Here is a 13,111-nt window from a genome sequence, read left to right as displayed (position 1 = left end):
CGAGGAGAGAGTAGCTGCCTGCAGGGTTGCCAACTGCCTGGTTTTGGACCACACTGCCAGATTTTTTAACCTTTCTGTACTGTGCTTGCTCAGAAGTACTGACCAACACTGAAAATCTGGTTCATACAGTAGGTTCACAACATCTGGGGGTTACTCCTCTCTTCAGAAGGCTTCCGAGTTAAGAGATCAGTAAGGGAAAGCATGGCCCAGTGTCCTCACACTAACTTCCTCTCCTATGGTGGGGCACTGCATCACCCATACAGTTACTGGCCCTCCTGCACAACAGCAACGGTCCTGTTTATCCCATCTTAAGAACATAATAATTGTCATACTGGGACAGACCAAAGGTCCATCAAGCCCAGTAACCTGTTTCCAACCCAGGTCCCAAGCACCTAGGTAGATCCAAAGTAGTAAAACATAATCTATGCTGCTTATCCTAGGAATAAGCAGTGGATTTCTCCAAGCCATCTCAATAATGGCCTATGGACTTCTCTTTTTGGAAATTATCCAAACCTTTTTTTTAAACCCCGCTAAGCGAAATGATTTCACCACATTCTCTGGCAACAAATTCCAGAGTTTAATTACATGTTGTGTGAAGAAATATTTTCTCCGGTTTGTTTTAGAAACCGGAGAGTATGTTTAAATGGTTATTTTTCTCAATGGAGAAGAGTAAACAGTGGAGTGCCACAGGGATCTGTATTGGGACCAGTGCTATTTAACTTATTTATAAATGATCTGGAAATTGGAACAAGTGAGGTGATTAAATTTGTAGATGACACTAAACTTCAAAGTTGTTAAAATGCATGCAGAATATGAAAAATTGCATGCAGACCTTAGGAAACTGGAAGACTGGGCGTCCAAGTGGCAGATGAAATTTAATGTGGACAAATGCAAAGTGATGCACATTGGGAAGAATAACCTGAATCACAGTTACTGAATGCTAAGGTCCACCTTGGGGGTTAGCGCCCAAGAATAGGATCTGGGTGTCATCGTAGATAATATGGTGAAACCTTCCACCTAATGTGTGGCGGAGGCCAAAAAAACAAACAAGATGCTAGGAATTATTTTAAAAAAGGCATAGTTAACAAGACTAAGAATGTTATAATGCCTTTGTATGGTGCAATCTCACCTGGAGTATTGTGTCCAATTCTGGTCTCCTTATCTCAAGAAAGATATAGTGACACTAGAAAAGGTTCAAAGAAGAGTGACCAAGATGATAAAGGGGATGGAACACCTCTCGTATGAGGAAAGACTAAAAAGGTTAGGGCTCTTCAGCTTGGAAAAGAGACAGCTGAGGGGAGATCTGATTGAAGTCTACAAAATCCGGAGTGGAATAGAACGAGTATAATTAGATTGATTTTTCACTCTGTCAAAAATTACAAAGATTAGGAGACACTCGATGAAGTTCAGGAAAACACTTTTAAAACCAATAGGAGGAAATATTTTTTCACTCAGTTAAAGTCTAGAACACATTGCCAGAGGTTGTGGTAAGAGCGTAGCTGGTTTTAAGAAGGGTTTGGACAATATCCTGGAGGAAAAGTCCATAGTCTGTTATTGAGAAAGACATGGACAAGCCACTGCTTGCCCTGGATCAGTAGCATGGAATGTTGCTACTCTTTGGGTTTTGGCTAGGCAATTCTGACCTGGATTGCCACCTTGAGAACGGGCTTTTGGGCTTGATGTACCATTGGTCTGATCCAGTAAGGCTATTCTTATGTTCTTAAATCTACTACTTAGCAGCTTCATGTCCCTTGGTCCTAGTATTTTTTTGAAACAGTTAATAAGTGATTCATTTTCTCTCTCCATTACATGCTAGGCCAAAACTACTGCTGCGCCATGAGAGAAGAGGCATCTATAGATTAGAAAACGGGAAAAATTAGAAAGAGAGAGAGGTAAGGTTGCCCTACCAAATATATGCAGATGATATTCAACCCTTTTTTGGGTTTTGATGCAGGTAAAATCTATTTTTAGAATAATTGCCGATTGGCTGTGGGAGAACAAATCAGGGTACTGGGCAACAGTAAAAAGAGAGTTGTAGAAATTCAGGCCATAGAGCCAGTGCCGCCAGAATAATCGGGCTCGGGCAGATACTCCATATACTTCATGGTACCCAAGAAAGGCTGAGAAGATTGGAGACCAATACTGGATCTTACACACATCAACAAGGCCCTGAAGTTTCCACACTTGCATGGAAACTGTGAAATAAGTTATTGAAGCGGTAGCTATGGGGGAATTTCTAGCTTCTCTAGACTTGATGGAAGCCTACCTACATATTCCCATAGAACATGGGGCTCATTTTCAAAGCACTTAGACACACAAAATACAATAGGTTTCTATGGTACTTTGTGTGTCTGTGCTTTGAAAATGAGCCCTCATGTCTTCGATTTTTGACACCTTCACATCCTTTCACAGAGGAAGAATCCTGTTTTGTGCCCATGACCAACATGCCAACCCACATATTGAGAAACCTCCTCCTGTCTATCAGACAAATATGGACACATAAGGGTGCTAAAGAGAGAAGTACCAGACTCCAGAGGCAATAGTCTTGCTCTGTATGGTTAAGGTTTATTAGCTTATATCGAAATGGAAAACAAAATGACATACATAATCTTAAAAAATTCACAATAACTAAAAACAATAAAATACAAATCATTTCATACAAGCACAAATAAAACAGCCATCAGTAATGCACCTCATAGTTTTATATCTATTCCTGATTTAGCCTTATACAATACAAACCATTTAATCAATACTTCTTAAATTTAAGTACAGTTTATTCTCATTATCTGTACATCACATGATGTACCGAGGAGGAAAGGCCCACCATTTTGGATCGGTGGGTCTTGAAGGTGGAAGAACCTTGCTTCCCTCCTGCTTCCATCTTCAGAAAAAGGTTGGGAGGGCATCTAGTGGCAGGAGGAAGAGGGCATCTCTCCTGTCTTTTTTTAAGGGGGGAAGGGGTAGGGGGCAATGTTGGCAGGAGGGAGTAGGCATCCCTCCTGCCAATTTTCTTGACATGGAAACCCCACGGTTTTCTTCTGCGTGGGGGGCGGCATGGCAGGAGGGATAAAGATAAAATAAATGAAATGCAACATAATAATGAGTGAAGTGATAGATGGAAAAAAAGCAGACAATGGGGAGCAGTAGCACAGATTGGATTGAAACAAATGTCAGTTGAACAGAGGGGAGAGAGAAATGTAAAATGCAAAGAAAAACAGGGAAAGGATCCAAGAAAAGCCAGTGAATGAAAGGAGCAAGAATGCTAAAGATGAAAGTAGAATGAGTAAGAGTGAATTATTTTTCACCCTTTCACAAAGAACAAAAACCAGGGCACTCTCAATGAAATTACATGGAAATATTTTTAAAACCAATAGGAGGAATTTTTTTTTATTTTTATTTTTTTTAATTCAAAGGATAGTTAAGTTCTGGAACTCGTTGCCAGAGGAGACGGTTATAGCGGTTAGCATAGCTGAGTTTAAGAACGGTTTGGACAAGTTCGTGGAGGAAAAGTCCATTGTCTGCTGTTGAAACTTGCTCTGGACTGGTATTATGGAATGCTGCTACTATTTGAATTTCTGCCAGATACTGTGACCTGGATTGGCTACTGTTGGAAACAGGAGACTGGGATTGATGTACCACTGGTTTGACCCAGTATGGCTATTTTTATGTTAAAGGAAAAGGAAAAAGATAAAGTTTAAAGGGGGTAATTTTATAACTAGACACCTTAATGTAGGCATCATAATGGTATGCACTGAATGCCAGTTCTATAATGGCATCTGGGCATGCCTAAGCCATTATAGAATACTAGTATAAATCTACACTGGTGTATCAAATTTTAGGCAAACTACTCAGACCACATCAGTGACTAGTGTACATTAGAATGAATGCCTGTGCACTAGTGCTGCCCTATTCAGGAAAAAAATTGATTTGATTTAGCCTATTGAATTGTTTTTTCAATTCGATTCAACCTATTGATTGGTTTTTCGATTCGATTTTCCTGCCCAATTGGGTGGAGGCAGCAGATAAAGCTGGTAGAGGAATCTGGAGCAAGGGAGGAGTGGCCTTAGAACCACAGTAGCTGGAGAAAGGAAAACAAACAAACAAACAGGAGAGAAGCTGGGGGTTAAGCCAACAAGCTTAGTAGAGCTTTGCCTGCTGAGCTGAAGAAAAGATTTCACAGTGAAGGTCAGAGGTTCCCAAACTTTCTTGTTTCAAAGCACCCTTGGTATCTAAGTTAATTTTTCATAGAGTCCCCTAGGTCTCATTTCCTCAATTATTTCCTCCCTCCTTCCCCCCCCCCCCCAGTGGAGCTAAAACCTCTCCTTTGGTGGCAGGAATACCCAAGCTCCACCAGCTGAAGAGGTCTGCTGTCTGAGCAGACAAGGCGGCGGCATGTCACAGTTTTGGAAGGGGGTCTTAAAATTAAAATATGCCACAGTTCCCTGGTGACTTCATTGCAGCACCCTGGGACACTGACACACAGTTTGGGAACCACTGGTGTAGGCAGTGTTCCCAAGGAACCAAGGGTTGTTTTTGTTTTTTATTATGCCTATGATTTGTCTGTGCAACTGTAAGAATTAATTTTTCTGTGGAAAGTTAAGTGGTGTCTTCATGGCTGTGACTGATTGGTCTAAAGGCGATTGAATAGCTGGGTGTCAGTATGTCATGGCTACAGAACAAGAGCAACATGAAAAACAAAGGTTCTGTACACTAGTGCATGCCAGCCTCGACATCAGTTCTAACTATGGATTCTGGAATTATTTTGCAAGTTTCTCAAGGAATATAAAAACAAATGAGTCAGACCAAGGGTCCAACTAACTCAGTATGCTGTTTCCAACAGTGACCAGTCCAGATTAGAAGTATTAAAAATTAAAATTAAATTAAAAGATTATAATCAAATAAGGATTACAAGTAATAGAGATTTAATAAGTTTTTAAAGAGATTGGTAGGAGGTGGTGGACATAAATGATTACAACAATAAACAACACAGGAACTTGGAATGATATATATCATAAGAGGTTCCGAAGACTGATGTCTGTATAATTTATATGTCCATCAAAGTTTCTTTAATTACTCAGAGAGGAAATAAGAAGTATAACAACTAAAACACATAAAATAGTGAATATTAGAAATTAATAAACAATTTGTTATTATAACGTTTAAATTAGTTTTCAAAAATTCATTATTATAATTTGTTCTTCCTGATCATCTGAAAAATCCCTTTCTTTTTTGCTATAAACAGAATCCCACAAAGTAGCAGGATTCCATACTATTTAATCTCAAAGACAAGACGAAGCTTTCCGCAGGTCTAACTTAGTATCGTTTTATAGACTTTTCTTCCGCAAATTTGTCCAGATCTATTTTTTAAATCCAGCTACATTAACTGCTTTTACCACTTGCTCCAGCAAAGTGTTCCAGAGCTCAACTATACAATAAATGAAAAAATATTTTCTCCCACTGTAGAAGGAACTAGGGATACCTTTTACAAAGCAGTGCCATTGATAGCTGAATGTGAAGCAGCTCATTCAGTTCCCAAGGGCTTCTTTGCATTCAGTGCATGCTAATTGGTAGCACCGCTTTGTAAAAGGAGTCCTGCTTTGGTCTGCTCATTAGTACAAGCAGTATATCAAATCTCACTAACAAACAAACATTATTTTGAATATATGAAAAACAACGAGTTTCTCTCTTCCTATATATTGTGGAAAAGTGGGCAAGAGGTATAGATGAGTCATTTATAGAGAGAGTAAACGGCAGGAAGGATTTGTTTTGTTTTTATTCATCACTCGCTTTTTACAGAGCAGCTCACAATAAAACACTCACTATAGTTAAGAGACATCAACAAACATAAAACAAATCTACATCAACAATTCGGCGACTAGCGCTTACATCATTACTCTAAAACTCAGTGCCCATATTTCATACAGATGGGATAGCTCACATCGACCAGCAGGTGGAGATAGAGAAACTGATTAACAGGTGGTCTTATATACTGGTATTCCTCCTGTCCATTCAGTTATGCTCCTTGCCCAAGCATCCAGGTATAGGAGAATGAGCATCCAAAAAACTTATTTCCAGTAGCAAAATTCCAACATTAAACTAAAGAACACAACTACCAACAATAACCCAAACGAAACTGGCACACAAACCACAGGCATAGCGTACACAAAAAAGGGTGGGGCTCTGGATTCATCTGCTGCTTCTAAAGGAAAGAAAATTAACCGGTAAGAACATAATTTTTCCTTCCTTAGCACAGCAGCAGATGAATCCAGAGACAAGTGGGATGTAGCAAAGCAAAATTCAAACTGGGTGGGAAGCCAATGCCACCTCCGCATTAACTGAAGCGCCAAAACTAGCCTCCTCACGGGCCGCCACATCCAATCGGTAATGCTTTGAAAAGGTATTCCCAGAAGACCAAGTAGCTGCGCGGCAAATCTCCTCCAAGGAAAGACCCCCAGACTCCGCCCAAGACGTAGCCAACGCTCGAGTCGAATGAGCACGAAGCTGCTCCGGCAACCGTTTCCCCGCTATCAAATAGGTCGAAGCAATCGTTTCTTTGACCCAACGAGCAATGGAAGCCTTAGATGCAGCCATACCCTTGTTCTTGCCCGCGAACAAAACGAACAGGTGATCCGACCGACGAAAGTCGTTAGTCACCCCCAAATAATACAGAACAATCCGGTGCACATCCAGGAAACGCAACGACGAGAAGCGTTCCCCCCAATCCTCCCGCCAAAAAGCCGGGAGGAACAAACACTGGTTCACATGAAAGGAAGAAACCACCTTAGGCAGAAAGGATGGCACCGTCCGAACAGACACCCCAGCATCCGAAATGCGCAAAAAGGGATCCCTGCAAGATAGCGCCTGCAACTCCGACACCCGTCGAGCTGAAGCCATAGCCACCAAAAACACCGTCTTCAACGTGACATCCTTCAGAGTAGCAGTAGATAAAGGCTCAAAAGGTGCCGCCCGCAATCCCCCAAGGACAAGCTTAAGACTCCACGCGGGACAGGTACGTTTCACAGGAGGCCGGATATGGTGAACCCCCTTGAGGAATCGAACCACGTCGGGCTGCGACGCGAGCGCAGAACCAGAGACCCGACCCCTGTAACAAGCAATGGCCGCCACCTAAACCTTCAGGGAATTATAGGCCAACCCTTTAGCAACGCCCTCCTGCAGAAAGGAAAGAATAGCCGACAGAGACGCCTGGAAGGGCGAAATACCTTGCCCCCTACACCAGGACTCAAAAACTCTCCAGACTCTAGCATAGGAGGCAGAGGTAGAAATCTTTTTAGCTTGAAGAAGAGTTGAAATAATCTGTTCCGAATAGCCCCTAAGTCTCAGCCGCGACCGCTCAAGAGCCAGGCTGTAAGACCAAAGTGGGACGGATTTTCCATGGATATTGGACCCTGAGTTAGTAAGTCCGGAGTCACTGGGAACGTCAGACGATCGCCCGCTGACAGCTGTATCAGATCCGCGTACCACGGCCGACGCGGCCAATCCGGAGCCACCAGGATCACCCTGCCCTGAAAGCGAGAGTTGCGGTGCAACACCCGACCTATCATCGGCCAAGGAGGAAATACATACAGAAGGCAACCCGGAGGCCACGGGAGGGCTAACGCGTCCACCCCCTCCGACTCCTGCTCCTTGCGTCTGCTGAAGTACCGCGGAAGCTTCGCATTGCGGGACGAGGCCATGAGATCCATCTCCGGAAGACCCCACCGTAGGACCAGCAGATCGAACGCCCGAGCGGACAGCTCCCATTCGCCTGGATCGAGCAGATTTCTGCTGAGAAAATCCGCCTGAACGTTTTCGTGACCCGCAATGTGTGCCGCTGAGAGAAGAGGAACATGCACCTCCGCCCATCGAAACAGAACCATCGCCTCTTCGGCCAACTGAGGACTCCGGGTACCCCCCTGGCGATTGATATACGCCACCGCCGTGACGCTGTCCGAAAAGACCCTGGTCGGACGGTCCTGAATCATGGACTGAAACGCCAGAAGCGCAAGCCTGATCGCCCTCAACTTCAGCATATTGATCGACCACTGGGCCTCCTCCGAGGACCAAACACCCTGCGCCGACGCCTGCAGGCACTGTGCTCCCCAGCCCAGAAGACTGGCATCCGTCGTAATCACGACCCAATCCGGAGTCGCCAGCGGCATGCCCCGGAATAGATTGAACTCGTTGAGCCACCACCACATGCTGCGGGCCGCCTGAGGACTCCACTGGAGACGCCGATCGTAGTCCTGCGACACCGGGGACCACCGGGAAAGTAGAGACTTCTGCAACAGACTCATGTGGAACCGGGCCCAGGGGACCACCTCCAGAGCCGCCACCATCGAGCCCAGAACCTGTACATAATCACAAACCCGAGGCCTGGGCGACCTGAGAAGCAGACGAACCTGAGACTGTAACTTCTCTCCCCGGTCCCGGGGTAGAAACACTTTCCCCAGACAAGTGTCGAACCTCACTCCCAGATGCTCCAATGACTGGGACGGGGACAGAGAGCTCTTGGGAAAGTTGATGATCCACCCCAAAGACTGGAGGAGAGAGATCACTCTCTGAGTCACCGACAAACTCTCCTGCCTGGAAGAGGCGCGGATCAACCAGTCGTCCAAGTAAGGGTGTACACGAATTCCCTCTTTGCGCAGAAATGCTGCCACCACCACCATCACCTTTGAAAAGGTGCGGGGAGCCGTTGCAAGACCAAAGGGCATTGCCCGAAACTGATAATGTTGGCCTAGGATCGCAAACCGAAGAAATCGTTGATGCGGAGGCCAGATCGGAATGTGTAGGTACGCCTCTTTTAGATCGAGGGACGTGAGGAACTCCCCAGGTTTCACCGCTGCAATCACGGAGCGCACTGTCTCCATACGGAAATGGCGACTTGTTGACTCTTTTGAGATCCAGCACAGGTCTGAATGACCCCCCTTTTTTGGGCACAATGAAGTAAATGGAATATCTGCCGAGACCCACCTCCTCCGGAGGCACCGGCACCACCGCCCCCAGATCCAGAAGCACTTGAAGAGTCAGGCGGACCGAGTCTCCCTTGGCCGCCCCATTGCACGGGGACACCAAGAAAGAATCGGTGACGGGAGAGGCGAATTCTAACTTGTAACCTTCTTGAATAATATCCAAAACCCACTGATCCGACGTGATCTTGGCCCACTCCGCCAGAAAGGCAGACAGCCACCCCTCCAAGGGAATAGCGGAGGGAGCCGAGACCCCGTCATTGTGGAGTGTGACTTGCTGGAGCACGGGCTGGCTGAGCTGATGGGTGTTTCGCCTTACGAAAGGAACTCTTTTGCGGAAACCTAGGTCTCGAGGAAGTGAAGGAACCATAAGCGGGCTGAAAGGATGGCTTACCAGGTCTATATCTCTTAACATCCCGGAAACGTGGTCTGGCCGCCAAGGATTTTAAAGGGGGCCTAGGTCTGTCTTCCGGTAAGCGCTGTGTTTTGGTATCACCAAAATCCTTCACCAATTTATCCAAATCTTCCCCAAACAACAAACGCCCTTTAAAAGGGAGTTTCACTAGCCGAAGTTTGGATGCCGCATCCGCAGCCCAATTACGGAGCCATAAAGATCTGCGAGAAACCACCGAAAGAGACATCTGCTTTGCAGAAGCACGAATAATATCATATAAGGCGTCCGCCACATACGCTAGACCAGACTCCAAATCAGCCAGTTCCGAGGGAACAGAGCCCCCGGACTCCATCAAATTATCCGCCATCAGCTGAGACCATTGCAGACAAGCCCGCGCCGCATAAGAACTGCAAATCGCGGCTTGTAAGGTGACTCCAGCCACTTCAAAGGATATTTTCTTTTTGGTAACCGCGGCCACCAGCGCGTCAACCCTGGGTAACTTAAATCTCTCGAGTTCGTGCAGGGCAACAGGATACAAGAGCCGCATGGCTTTCGACACCCGTAGACTAGCTTCCGGAGTGTCCCATTGCGTCGCAATAAGCTCCTGCATTGCTTCATGCACTGGAAAAGACCTAGTCGGCTTGCGCGTCCCCGCCATAAGGGGGTTTGCGGACCCAGAAACTGGAGTATCCTCCTGCGAGATGTTTAATCCCTGCAACGCCTTAGAAATTAAAGAAGAAAGTTCTTCCCTGTGAAAAAGCCGGAGAGCGGAAGGATCATCCACGTCCCTACCCTGGGGTTCCTCCGCTTCCAAATCCAGCACCTCACCTTCCTCCAGCGACTCAGGAAGAGTAAGAGATAAAGAGGAGACAGGGTCAGGGTCCCCTTCGTCCACCGCCGCAAACCTGCGCCTCTTCGCTACCTGAGACTTCACCGGAGGGGAAACAGCATTAACAGCAGCAGTACCAGTATTACTAATAGTAGTAGTAGTAGTGGAACTAGAGGGAACAGGCAGCACAGGAAAATTCAAAGGCACCGGCTGAACAGGCTGAGAGCTCTGTAACACAAATGCACGGTGCATTAATATGACAAACTCCGGAGAAAACGAGTCTAGCCCGAATCCCGCCGACCCTGCCTGTCCTGTGCAGTAGAGCGGAACCGCGGCTTCCCCCAGCGCTCCCGACGCCGCTACAGCCGCCGAATTCCCCTCAGACGCCGGCGTACCTTGAATCATGGCCGACTCGACCACGAGGGAAGAGGAGCTCGATCGCGCCTCCCCAGCGCGGGAAATTGCCAAGTCACACGCCGGCATGAAAGAATCCTCTGCCGGTGTATCTGCACACCCGGCAAAGCACAGTCCCGACGGTGTCCTGCGCTTCCCACAGCGCGAACACCGTTTCACAGTCTCCGCCGCCATTTTTTTTTAAAAAAAAAACGGAGAAAGCCCGCCAAAATCACCGACGCAGCCCTCCAACAAAACCGGCACCCGGGACCGCACAAAACTCACTAAAACCCCAGAAAAACAAGGTTCTTACTCACCTAAACAAACTTCCCAATCACACAACAGCAAGCAAGTAAGGTTATGGCTGGTAATTGCATCGAAAGCTGACCAAAAGGCACAGCCCAGCAAGGCAGGCTCAGAATTTTTTATTTTTTATTACTGGAAAGAAGAAAAATACCGAGCCCAAGTCAACCCCTCAAGCAACCGGAGGGGAGGGTGGAGAAGGGACCTGGGGGGGGGCCCAGGTGTAGCTCCCAAAGCCGGCACCGCTCAGCCAGGCACCCCTGTCTCTCTGAAGAGAACGAGTCTCAACAGAAGACCATAAATTCAGCCAAATTCACCGGGCACAGCCAGAATCCAGGAGCTAGAGGTATAGCTACTAACCCTGCTGGGAGATAGAGCAAACTGAATGGACAGGAGGAATACCAGTATATAAGACCACCTGTTAATCAGTTTCTCTATCTCCACCTGCTGGTCGATGTGAGCTATCCCACTTGTCTCTGGATTTATCTGCTGCTATGCTAAGGAAGAGTCATTTATAGAGAGAGTAAACGGCAGGAAGGATTTGTTTTGTTTTTATTCATCACTCGCTTTTTACAGAGCAGCTCACAATAAAACACTCACTATAGTTAAGAGACATCAACAAACATAAAACAAATCTATATCAACAATTCGGCAACTAGCGCTTACATCATTACTCTAAAACTCAGTGCCCATATTTCATACTGCATAACAAATGTCTCTTCAGTAATTTCAGAATACGTTCTAGTCGAGTATAAAATGTTAACTTGGATTTATATGCATCCTACGTGGGTAAATACAGTGTGGGCCGAGCATTTGGCCAATTGTGCCAAATGTGGTGACCAGAGGAGACATATTGTTGGTGGAGTTGTCCACATGTTGCTAGATTCTGGGATCAAATAGAGCAGCATTTGGAACAGATGAAGAATCATTCCATCCCCAAAAAAGTGTTAAACTGTGCTTATTAAATTTGGAGGATGAATTGGACAATGATTCAGATGAACAATGAATTTTTTTCTGGCTAAAAATCACACTAGATACAAAATGACCCTCCAACATCGACATTATAGCATAAACAAATGAATCGTCTAGCGTAAGGAGTGTATGTCCATCTTTGATAAAGGAGAGAAGAAGATATCCCAATTAATCCAACTATGGTCCCCCTTCTTGGGCTCACTGACATCGCAACTGAGGAGCATATTGCTTAACAATTTGGCCAACAAAGCTTTTGTTTCTTTTTTTTTTAAAATCTGTGTACAGAACACTCCTGCTATGATAAGGTGACTAAGGATAAGGTGGGAGAGAGGGTGGTTTCTTATTTCAAAACTGTAATCTACTGTGCAATTGTTTAACTGCTGAAGTTTGTATTTTAATAAAAAATAGTTTTCCTAAAATATTTTCTCCCATTTGTTTTAAATATGCTACTGTGTGCTGTAACTAACTGGAGTGTCCACTAATCTGTATTTTTTGAGAGTAATCGATTCATGTTTTACACACTCCACTCAGGATTTTGTAGACCCTCAGCCTTCTCTTCCCTAAGCTAAAGAGCCCTAATCTTTTTAGCCCTTCCTTATATGAGCTTCCATCCCCTTAATCATTTTGGTCATTCTTCTCTGCATCTTTTACAGTCCCACTATATCTTTTCATGAGATGTGGTGACCAGAATTGCACCCAATACTCAAGGTGTGGTTTCACCATGGAATGATATAGAGGCATTATAATATTTCTTGGTTTATTCTCTACTTGTTTCCTAACAATTCCTAACTTTGGACTAGATTCTCTAATATCGTTGGTAAAATCCGACGGGCTGCTGTCATGGCCGTAAATGTAACAATTTCAAAAAGACAAGTCATTCTCAAGGAACCGCACATTCAAATGAGGTTTGCAGAGGTTCATAGATGGTCACCAAATTTACATGAGATGAGTCACTGGTGATAGCGATCAGTACATGTGCAGAATAGTCCGCGGAAAGAGGTGTAAATGTGCGTATGTGCCGGGAAAAGCTACGCCTAGGAGTCACTGCCCAGAAAAAGGATCTACTGTATACATAGGCAGCGGAACGCTTTTTTGTTTAGGGGGGCCCACAAGCTCTGCTCAAGACCCCGTCCCCCATAATAGTACTAATTGTAATACCATTTTTTCCATTCATTTTTCATATATTCACACACAATATAATCTTATTAACAATACATAATGGTTAACCACAAAATGAAACTATACAAAGCA

The 13,111-nt window shown here is 45.1% G+C and overlaps 1 protein-coding gene across 3 annotated transcripts in view; it reads right to left on the bottom strand.

Moving 5' to 3' along the window:
• PAQR8 (progestin and adipoQ receptor family member 8) overlaps positions 1–13,111 on the bottom strand; it is a 53,951-nt gene that overhangs the window by 2,347 nt on the left and 38,493 nt on the right. The window lies entirely within an intron of this gene.

Source organism: Geotrypetes seraphini, chromosome 3, assembly GCF_902459505.1.
Source record: "Geotrypetes seraphini chromosome 3, aGeoSer1.1, whole genome shotgun sequence".
NCBI classification, from domain to species: domain Eukaryota; kingdom Metazoa; phylum Chordata; class Amphibia; order Gymnophiona; family Dermophiidae; genus Geotrypetes; species Geotrypetes seraphini.
This window is presented reverse-complemented; position numbering and strand designations above follow the sequence as displayed.